Source organism: Bidens hawaiensis, unplaced genomic scaffold (genome assembly GCF_021521415.1).
Source record: "Bidens hawaiensis isolate Kalapana, Puna unplaced genomic scaffold, B.hawaiensis_p1.1 tig00010256_1, whole genome shotgun sequence".
Taxonomy (NCBI): domain Eukaryota; kingdom Viridiplantae; phylum Streptophyta; class Magnoliopsida; order Asterales; family Asteraceae; genus Bidens; species Bidens hawaiensis.
The window spans coordinates 444893-457194 of NW_027491777.1; the positions used below are offsets into that span (position 1 = coordinate 444893).

Here is a 12302-nt window from a genome sequence, read left to right on the forward strand (position 1 = left end):
TTATATAAATATCTTATTTTTCATGTTATATCATGTCATGTTATTATATTATAAATATTTATAGTGTGTGGTAATTAACAAGTATTTTTACTCGTGCGTTGTGGTGGGAACATGATGTAATTCTGTAGGTTTTTGTTTGGTTTGTTATGGTAAAAGTTTTATGACAGTAGTAAAATTATAAAAATTTCTAAAAGATTTATAACTAAAGTTAAAAGTCTTAAAGTTTTGTGATAATGGTAGAAAATCTTAAGAGTTTCTAAAAGTTTTATGGGCAAAAGTGAAAGCTTAAATGCTTTGTTGTAAGAATGTAAACAAGCTTAAGGAAACTCAATACTTGTGAACATTGTGATATCATTAACACATTTTATTTATTTCAGTTAAATGTATTGATATCATCAAACTAAGTAAATATTATAGATTATTAAATTTAAAATTTATAACTAATATTTATTTAATTTAATAATAGTTAACATTTATAAAACGGATGAAATTTGTAAATGTAGCCGTTTGGAAGGAAAATGTAAAAATAACACTTTATAATTTAAAAGTTATCAAATGTTGTGTAATTGTAGATTATGAAACTTAAAATAGGAAATTTAATATATTTTTAATTATTAATATTATAAAAGCTTACAACTTTAGTTTTAAAATCATATAACTCAACAACTTTTTAAAGTTAGACCCAAAGATATCATTGTAATATAATTTTACGTAAATTTTGGTAATGATACAAATGAGGCTTGTGGTAATCTTCTCTCAAATTTTATATGATACGACTAATGTTTCTTAAATGAGGCTTTTGATAAGATATCGTTTAACCTGATTTAGGAAAACCGATATAATTTCGTTGTTTTATCTTTCTATTTTGGTTTATATTATGATGCTAGTGATGTTGTTTGATAGAAAACATTTTAAAGACAAAACATTCTTTTAACAAAGTTCACAAAACATCCACCTCCGCAGACCTTTGTTCTTTGCAACTATCATGTCGGCGTTTAAGTTTGCTGGTATAAACTTATACAAAGTGAGCAATTTAGGATTTGATTAAAACAGGTGAAGTCCTACAATAAGTTTATATTCACCATAAATGTGAGGCTGCACATGATTTATTTCCCAACCAAGGGCGGATTTAGATGGGGTAGCCTGGGCTACCTCTCAACTTTGTCGACGAAGTATAAATCAGGAGATGATTTGGATGTGTTAGAAGTTGCTATCAAGCATCATTATAAATCATTTGGATTGTATCCATGCAAGTTCGAAACCTATTGTCCACATTTTTGTGTCCAAACTACGACTTTCTAAACGAAACATTAACTATTAACAGTTTGCAAAATTGGTCCTCAACTACCATTTGCATCTGTATTCAAACTTAAAAAACCATATTATCAATTAACTATAAATAATTTGTAAAATTAGATTATGAATAGTTTGAAAAAAAAAAAATTGGGCTACCCCTAAACTTTTCTTCTAAATACGCCAATAGAACCAACAATAAGTTAGTTATTGGGAATTCGAAATCATAACTTGCTCTAGTCCGTTTAATATAAGCGTGTCACAAGCTTTTTGTAAGTTGCTTAAAGATATTTTTCATCTGTAAGGTATGATGGTTTGTGTCTAGGATCTAGTTACTTCATCACATGTGCCTAAAGGGATTTTAGAGTCACCTTTAACTTTTGGATGTTCAGTTTTGGAATGCAAAACAACAAACAATGGATGACTACCAATTGCTTTTGATTGGCTTTGCATATCATGTACTTGAAAGTTGATATTGGTACATATGCTTGTAGATAATAGAGTAAGTAGGATTCATGATTATTGCACAACAAAGTTCTAACATTTAGTCCTATGTTGGAGTTAGATCTGTCAGAGCCTACCAACTAATTGCTCTGTCAGGGTACAATACAGATGGCGAAATAGATACGCTGGACAACGAGTCAAAACAAATGGTTTTCAAGTACTGGTCAATGGTCTAGTGGAACAACTCATATTGGCCTATTGGGCAGACCTTCAAACACTTTACCGATACCATGCGTTCTCTTGGTTTTATAAATAACTAATGTGTTAAATATGATTAACTCTTTCTTTTTTTTTTCTTTTTTTTTTTTTTTTTTTTTTTTTTTTTGCATTTTATTACATTTTGGATGACTTTTAACTCATCTCATTTGACCCGTTAAGGATTCACATGGCCCGAATGAAAGACGGTCCGTCAAATACAAACTGATTGAAAGAGCCACTTGGCCCGTTAAGGATAAACATGGCCCGAATGAACAACGGCCCGTCAAATACAAACTGTTAAAACTTTTTTTTTTTTTTGCATTTGAGTGCATTTTGGATGACTTTTAACTCATCCCATTTGACCTGTTAAAGATAAACATAACTCAAATGAAAAACGGTCCGTCTAATACAAACCGTTTGAAATAGCCACTTGACCACTTCTTGGGTATACAAGTATCCAATCCAATGGGCCACCAGCCCATCATAAGGGGCCTAGTGAAACTGTATAGTTAGACATGGAAGTATGGAACTATATCCATCTTGAAAGGCTAGATGACCAAATGGAACTGTACCCTTTAATGATCTAATCATCTTTATGACCTTTGGTTCAATAATATACCATAAACTTGATTAGATTAGATGTGTTCTCCTTGATAGAAACTGATAGTTTACCATCTTAATCTATCGGGTGCTCGTTTATTTGTCCCTACTGTCGGCATATTGCCTTTTTTTTCATATCATAGGGGGATGCCAGATGAAAAGAATAAGTTTTATAATGAGGAGCAAGTAAAACCCCACAAGACAATAAGCTTTAGGGGTAGGGGTTTACTACTGGCCCATTTTATTATCTTCAAACAAAGCACATGCCCATTGTATGATTTGTATCTATGCATAATGAAGTCATTATTGTGACATAATTGTAGTTTCTGGAGTCTATGATTCACTTGATACTTATGAACTTTTACTTATGAATTTTGATACACGCTTTATTATGAAGCTAGGAAATGACTAATCTTTACATTAGCAACCACAGATTCACGCACATGCGTAAAAGTTATGTTTTGTTAATAATTATTAACTTGTATAAAAGACAGGAAATGACTAATATTTATTAACAACCATAGATCCACACACATGCATAAAAGCCAAGTTCTTTCAATAATAACTAATCAAATCATACATTATGTATTATAGCAGCTGGAGTTAGCGCGTTTAAATAAAGTGAAGTAACTCAAATAACACCTTCAAAATCCAAAGCTGGATTTCATGTGATTTACCAAAAGCATCATAAACAGATTGATAATGAAAAGAAATATTAAATTGTTTTTTTTTTTTGGTGGGGGGGGGGGGGGTGCTTGAAATCAGAACCTGCTCTCGACGGCTTGATAAGCCCGTCACAACCTTTTCGTGATCTGCTTAGAGATATTTTTTGGTCTGTAATATATGATATTTTGTGTCTAGGATTTAGTTAGCTCATCACATGTGATGTGATAGGGGTTTCCTATTGAAGGTGCCAACTTAACTTTTGTATGTTCAGTTTTGGACTGAAAACAAGAAACAGTTGGTGACTACCTGATTGGTCTTCTGTTTGCTTGGCTTTTATGATGTACATGTACTTAAAAGTTGAAATATGGGACATATGCTTGTAGATAATATAGAGTAAGTGGGATTCGTGATTATTGCGCGACAAAGTTTTAAGATTTGGTCCTTCTATGCTGGAGTTGGATCTGTCATAGCCCACCAACTAGTTGCTTTGTCAGGGTGCGATACGGATGGCAAAATAGAAAGGTTGGGCAACGAGTTGAGACCGAGTATTTTTCTAGTACTGGCCATGACCCATCAACTCATGTTAGGCAGATTTTCAAACACTTTTATATTATCATTCTCTTTTAAGGGTAATGAATAATTAACGTGTTAAATATGATTAATAATTTGATGTATTACAGTAATAAATTCAACTAATTTTACTAAGGTGATCTAGTCAAGTTGGGTTGATCTGCAAACACTTTCTAAAACTTGTTCTACAACATGAATATGTCAAATATGATCTCACAATACCATATTGTTACATGGATTAATAATCTGAGCTTTTATGCAATTCAAACACGTTGTTGATGAGGTTCAACCTGTTTGATCTATCTTTCTTTATGATTAAATCTTTTAACTTATCATATTTGACCCGATAAAGATAAACACAACCCGATCCCAAAAAGGATCCTTCTAGTACAAATTGTTTGAAATATGACCCAACCCGGCGATTCCTACCCGGAACCGGATCCTACCCGTGGGTACAGACTGGGTTTTGGGTTTCTACGCAGAACTGACTTGGACCGCCAGAACCGGTTCCACAAATACCCTATCAAAACCCGACCCGACCTACCCGAAACCCGATAAAAACCCGTCAAATACCCGGCAGTTCCTACCCGTATTCTGGGTTCCTACCTGGTTCCGGTTCTCGAAAATACCTGGTTTATGCACCTCTAGTTATACAAGTATCCTATGGGCCACTAGCCCATCATAGTGGATAAGGGGCTTGGTGAAATGGGGTATAGGTCCAACCCAAAGAGGGAATAAATTAACAATACATTTAAATGTAATCTTCAAAGGCAGTGTCCCAAATGGAACTATACCCTTTACTCATCTAATCAACTTTATGGACTTTGGTGCACTAATGTATCATAAACCCGATTAGATTAGACGTGTTATCCTTTAACTGTTTATCTTAGCATCTTAATCTATCGGGTCCTTAGTTTTATTTGTCCCCATCAGTCGGCTCAGCGCCTTTTTGGTCATATAATTTGTACACCCTAACTTTCATAAATCAAAAAACCATGATAGGGGTGCCAGATGAAAAGAATCATTTCCTTGATGTGGTGCAAATAAAACCCCACAAGACAAGCTTGAAGGGTTTAGTGGCCCATTTTATTATCTTCAAAAAGCAAATGTACTTCCCTTTATTCCAAATGAAGTCATTAAGGTGACATGATTAGCTAGCTTAGAACTTTAGATCGATCATTTTTTACCCGTTTGTCATGTTAAACGAATAATGTAGATTGTCATGTCCTATGCGATTAAAGAAGCGTATGAAGGTGTTGAAATGTCTCCATGGCCGAAAAAAGAAAAAGATGATGTACAAGAGTGCCTTGCTTTCATAATTTCATTATAAATGGCCAGTTTCCCATGCTACCAATGGCCCTTAACTTCACTTCCCTTTGATATTTCATGTTATCCTTTCTTATTTTATGTCTACTTCCATGTCACTTTATTCTTCTTTATTTGATAAAATGTATCAATAGACCTAACAAAGAATGAAAGCACCTTTTTGGTCCATGTGAATGTGTTTAGAATGGGAATGGATGTGAAAGTTATTAAGCTGGTTTGTTGTTTTCAGTTTACAATGTTACAATATTGTTCTTTAAGTTCGAGTCCTTGTGTTGTTTTGAAAAAGGTTAGTTATCAGGTGTAGGACCAACCTCTTTGAGTCTTTGTCTCGTTTATGATTGAGGTTTGTTGGTTCTATCTTATCTTTCAATCTTATCTGAGATATCTTTGATCCGTCATTTGAAATGGCCCAACTCCCGACCGATTTGATGCCCTAAATGAGTATGCGATAAATACTAAATTTAATTGTTTATTCTAGTAAGGTAGGCATGATGAGTCATCATAAACTACATTCTCAACATCTTTTTAAGTGAGCCCATAGTTTAAGGCATGTTTGGGACTAAGTTTGAAAGCAACTTATTGAATTATTAGCTTTTTCAGAAAGTCATAAAGTTAAAAAAAGTTACAATCACAAAAGCCTTTTTTATTTTAGCTTTTCGATAAAGTAAAAAGTTGTTTGCTAAAAGCTAAAAACCATGGCTTTTTATAACTATTTTTAAAAAAAAATCAATAAATTAATAAGTTGTTTTCAAACTCAGTAATAAATGGCATACTTGATATTAAGTATTTATTGGTGAGATGGAGCAAACTTAAAAGTTAGTATTAATTAATTAGTTATTAAGCTTTTCCAAGTGACAAAAAGACCAATGATATGGTAGCCTTTAGGCCAACTCAAAAAGGATTGGTACATTATTATGGTATTGACAAGTATTGTTGTGTACTTAGGATAACATAAATATTCTTCTACTTTTTTGCATAAAAATAAATGCTACCAAAAACCTTTTTCAAAGTGGGTAAACAAATAGGTGAAACTTAGTTATATTCATCAACCGACACGTGTTGACAACCCATTGATGATATTCATATTTCTATGATGAAATGATTTGCAAACAAAAATTAAAGGAATTGACAACTTTACATTAAAGAATCTCCAACGTTAAATGATTTGAACTTTTGAAGTTACATTACGACCACGCAGGGCCGGCTCCGAAAAACACTATAAAAATTTGGGCTGAAGACGAATCTAAATTTGGGCCTTTAGTCTGAAGTAAAATTGTAGCAAAATAATCTAAATTACATACCTAAACGAAACGTGATGCTCGCATTGCATTTTTTGAAGCAAACGTCTCGATCAATTCTTGATAATCTATGTTTTCGAACACATCGCTCTCAATAGATATTTTCCTAAAAAAATATCGGAGGCATTACCGGATAGGTATTTTGTATTTAGGAGGCATTTTCCTAAAAATAATATATATATACTAATTCAATAAACAAAAACAGAGTAACAAATTAACAATCAAACCTACTATTGTCTAACTTTTATAACAACAATTCAACAACTTTTATAATAAAACTGTTACTCTGTTACTAACCCTAATTGGCTAACTCCTTAACTCGCTAACTTTTATAATAAAAGTATAAAACTAAACAACTAACTAACTAAGTAATAAGTAAAGTAGTAAACAAATAAACAAGAAGACGAGAAGTCAGAACTGAGAACTAACCTGGGCGCTGGACGGATCACGGACTGACGGAGCAGGGCTAGACTCTGGGGGCGGATCCGGCTGCGGCGGTGGTGGACTGGTGGTGCAGGCTGCCGGCGGTCACGGGCCTCACGGCAGTCAGGCGGTGGTTTGTGGTACGTTGTACGGTTGAGTATGGAATTGGAAGATGGTGGTTGTATTTTTTTTTAAAACTTCCGTCTCCTGGCTCTTCATATGTGAATGGGCTACAAATAATTGGACTACATACAAATTATCAGTGGACATGGTTAATATAAAAAATGACAAGAATGTTAAAAGGTTGAATAGTAAAGAAAGTTATACAATAGTAGGTGAAGAGGTAGGTCCCAGCAGAGCCCAGTTGGACCCGCAAGACTCACCTTGAAGAGGGACGTCTGCGCGAAGACCAACTGGTTCCGCAGGACCCACCATGCTCAGAGAGATGAAGACCTTACGCGCAGTACGCCAGCTGTTCCCGCAGGAAAAGCCTCCCAATGGTAAAGTACCCCGCCTGTTCCCGCAGCTGCGGATACAGGCCATCAGGGAAGGCTACCCGCACTAATAGTAAGGCTACACGCACAAGGCACTAACTCTCAATAATTCAGTAATGTCACCTGAAGAAGGAATGAGCAAGGCGGGAATACTCCCGCCCAAATGAGCCAGTCCGTACGCTTCTGGAAGATCTTTTGTACTATACCTGCCAAGGTATGGACAAAATAGACAAGATCTGACCAAAGCAGCCCATGAACCAATCACAGGGTGACAGCTCACCGACAACAGTACGAGGAGGAGCACGCTCTAGTACAAAATGTCACTATCAGCCGCTGCCTACCCACCAACCCTCATCGTGGCACGTACATAGCCTGTAGTTGGTGGAAAAGGAATAGTACACAGCCGGCCATGTCACTATCAGCCGCTGCCTACCACCAACTACCAGCATGGCACGTACGTAGCCCACAGTTGGTGGAAAAGGAATATTATACAGCTGGCTGTACCTGCTTGGAAACCTACCTTCGGCTATAAATACTCCAACACCTTGGAACGGTATCATGATCTCATACTCACATATCTGCTCTAGCTATTTCTCTTAATATACACTTATATTCAGAGCAATCTAGTCTGATTCTCACGCCGGAGGGTGGTCACAAGGAGGAACCCCCCCTTCTCAGTGACGAGCTCACGGTGTCTGTTTTGCAGGTCATCAGAAGAACAACCATCTTTGCCAGACCTAACCCTCGTGGGAAACATCTACTTAACCCCCAGATTATCCGTAATCTGCCGGGGTCACTTAGTGTTTCTTCATTGGCGCCATCCGTGCATAGAAGCTAGAACTAATTCTTCTTCACTTTTTTTCAAAACCTCTGGAAAGATGGTTAAGGTTACTCCGGTGCCAAGGCCAGCGAGTGACCAAGAAACTCCGGTAACCACAACTCCAGCTACTGGGGGGAACACCGGCGAATACACAATTTTTACGAACACTACCCCGGTTACCCAAGCCGGGGAAAGTGCAGTAAACAATCCTTCACTGGGATTCACCGATACCCAGTTGGAGAGACAACAGACGAGGCTCCCCCGCCAAACACTTGATCAAGTTAAAGCGTGGGCGGAAGCACGTCAGAAGGAATTCCAAGCTGAGTTGGATGAACGCTTACGTTCACTCCAACAGGCTGACGAATTCGGAAGCACTCGACAACAGCTCAACATGAGCAATGAGTGCGAATACTTGGACGATGATTGGGAGGAGTCCGACAGTGACGCAAACCCTCGTCATAGGGCGAAAGGGAAGCGTAAGGAAACGGACTTCCAACCAAGAAGGAATTTTGGAGAAACCTTCAAACCAAGGAACGCGGGGAGAAACCCACGTGACTTCTCCAAAACCTTTAGACCAACTGTTGCAAATGCGGGAACGTCCAAGTTTGCAAGGGAAATTGCGGAAGCAATCGCCCCGAAGAGTGCCAAACATATGTCCAACATCGGCATTTATGATGGTATATCCGACCCAGACGATCACTTGAACAGATTCATAGCGGGGGCAACCGTCAGCAACTGGACGGAACCCACGTGGTGTTATATGTTCCAGATAACGCTGGTTGGAGCGGCCAGGGCGTGGTTTGATCGTTTACCGGTCCACCACATCTATGATTGGGCGGATTTCCAACACAAGTTCAGCCAGCACTTCAGTCAACAGAGGAAATATACTGAAGAGCAGTGGACGATCCTCAACTGCGTTAGAGAGGAGGATGAATCTTTACTAGACTTCATCACTCGCTTCAACTCGAAGAAGCTGAGTCTGGGCACCATAAGCGAAGATCTTGTTCGCGCCGCTTTCATCCAGGGCGCCGAATACCCAGAGCTTATCCGCACGTTGACGGGTAAAGACGGCATGCCATCCACATGGGATGCCATCATGACAGCAGCTAAACGTTTCGCGGAAACGGAAAAGCAACTGGGTAGAGATCTTCCCCAGAGCACAAACCTCTACACGCAGAGGACTAGAGAAAACAATGTCCGGACCGCCCGGCACAACAAAAAGAGGAAGCTAGGTATTTGGCAGTCAAGGGTAAACTTTGACACCTCATCCAGCTCTCGCCCTCTAGTAGGCGGAAGGGATAACACGCACCCATCAAGCCGAAAACCCCGGTGGACGCCACTCACCAAAAGCGTCATGGTGATATTTGCCACCGAAAAACTCCCATGGCAAAAAGCTCCAATGATCCGGCAGCGACATAATGCGGATCAGAGCAAATCCTGTGACTTCCACGGGACAAAGGGTCACACCACTGAGGAGTGTACATCCTTGAAGGATATTGTTGAAACATTCGTCAAGGATGGAAGACTTACACACCTTGTGGCATCAATCAAGAATGGAGGGAGGAATGATAACCGATACAAAGGCAACGGACGAAAGCCCGTTGACATCAGCATCCACATGGTTCATAGTAACGTCCGAGGAAGAAAAAGACGAACGACAGAACCATGCGCGTGGAAGGAAGCTGAGGTGCGCTTCCCGCGAGTGCCAGGAGGACCCAGCAAAGAAGGCCCTATCGTCATCAAAAGCCAGCTGGGGCACTACATCACTTCCCGCACTCTTGCTGACAACGGCGCCTCGTCAACGGTTATGTACAGGCAGTTCTTCGACAAGCTAGACGATGAAGACAAGGAACGCCTGGAAACGGTCTACGCCTCGATGGAAGGGTTCGACGGCAGCACAAACACCCCCCTGGGTATCCTATCTTTCCCCGTCATTTTCACAGACGGGAAACACTCCCGCACAGAAGACGTGGACTTTGTCGTAATGAGGAAGCCACACCACACGTACGACATTCTCTTCAGGAGAGACGGGATGGCAAGATTCAATGCCGTGGTATCTTCAGTCCATGGCATGATGGGATGGCCAACAGCTGAGGGTGTAGCGATGATCACCGGTATTCCCCAGGTATGCATCGCATCTGTCTCATCTGAACCCAAACCAAAGATGGCTAAACTAACCATCACCGAACCAGAAGAATGGGCCTTCAATGGCAAATACCCTGACCAGGCTGTTACCATTGGCCCAACAATCACTGATCCTACACGCACCTTACTCAAACGCTTACTACAGAAAAACGCTGACATCTTCGCGTGGACACCAGCTGACATGACTGGTGTACCTCGAAGTAAGGCAGAGCATAAGCTCAAGTGTGACCCGGCTTTTACGCCAGTTGTACAAAAGCGCAGAGTAATGGGGGCGGAACAAGCTAACGCGTGTAGAACCCAAGTCAAGGAACTCCTTGACGCGGGCATCGTACGCGTTAGCAGATATCAAACATGGGTTGCAAATCCTGTCATGGTACCGAAATCTAACAAACAATGACGCATGTGCATAGATTTCAAAGACTTAAACAAAGCATGCCCCAAAGATTGTTATCCGTTACCCGAAATTGACCTTAAGTAAATTCGTAGCACCGTTTCGCCTTAAATGCTTCCTTGATGCGTATAAGGGGTACCATCAAATCCACATGGCCGTTGACGATCAGGACAAAACCGCATTTCGGACGCCCGATGGCACATTTTGTTATCAAATGATGCCATTCGGACTTAAGAATGCCGGGTCCACATACCAACGCCTGATGGACAAAGAGTTTCATGCCCAAATTGGGAGGAACTTGGAAGTCTACATGGATGACTTGGTCATCAAAAGCCCTGAGCCAGAAGCGATGTTGAAAGACATCGAAGAAACTTTCAACACGCTCAGAAAAATAAACATGAAGCTCAATCCGAGCAAGTGTTCCTTTGGGATGGAAGAATGGAAGTTCTTAGGAGTCATTGTTACTAAAGATGGCTTCAGAGCGAACCCTGAAAAGGTCGAAGCCATTATCAAAATGGAATCACCTACTACCATCAAACAAGCTCAGACACTGAATGGACGACTAGTCGCACTTAACCGCTTTTTGGCAAACCATGCGGATAGGTCGTTCCCATTCGTGTCAACATTGAGAAACTGTTTAAAGAAAACGCACTTCCGCTGGACACCAGAAGCGGAAGCAGCTTTTCAGGAAATTCGGTCACGCTTGATCGAACTCCCAACGCTCACAGCACTAGAAGCGGGGGAGGAATTAATCCTATACCTTTCCGCCACAGATAGAGCAACCGGGGCAGTCCTGCTAGTAGAGCGGAAAGGCATCCAGATGCCAATCTACTATGTTAGTTGTGTCCTAACAGACGTGGAAACCCGGTACTCTACCCTGGAAAAATTAGTCTTAGCACTTGTACAGGCTTCACGCAGGCTAAGACGATATTTCCAAGGTCACCCAATCACCATTTTCACCAACTTCAAACTTGCAAACGTTCTAGGCAAACCCGAGTTGTCGGGACGCCTAGCCAAATGGGCAATTGAGTTGGGGGAATACGAGATAAACTACAAGCCAAGACCAGCCATAAAAGGCCAGGTCTTGGCCGACTTTATTGCAGAAGTCCCCGCTTCGCGGGAGAAAGAGTGCCATGAGGAGGCTCAACCCTCTCCAGCACAAGACATCGATGATGTCTGGCGATTCTACACTGATGGAGCAACCAACAACGAGGGTTCAGGCGCAGGGTTGAAACTAACCAACCCAGCAGGCCAAGAATACACTTACGCTATTCGACTGGATTTTCCAAGTACGAATAACGAAGCGGGGTATGAAGCATTCTTGGCCGGGCTGAGAATTGCGCGTAAGATGGGAGTGAAAAACTTGGAAGCCCACGTGGATTCCATGTTAATAGCCAACCAAATAAACGGGACGTACACGACCGTGAACGATACAATGGCCCTATACCTCGCACAAGCAAAAACCCTTATGCGTGATTTTAACGATTGTAAAGTCATACACGTCAAGCGTAGCGAAAACAAATCTGCGGATGCGTTAAGCAAGCTTGCATCATTAGCCTTCACCCACTTGGGAA

The 12302-nt window shown here is 40.1% G+C and overlaps 1 protein-coding gene across 1 annotated transcript in view; it reads right to left on the bottom strand.

Moving 5' to 3' along the window:
- Window positions 1-12302, bottom strand: part of LOC143534673 (uncharacterized) — a 186458-nt gene that overhangs the window by 131817 nt on the left and 42339 nt on the right. The gene's annotated exons all lie outside the window — the stretch shown is intronic.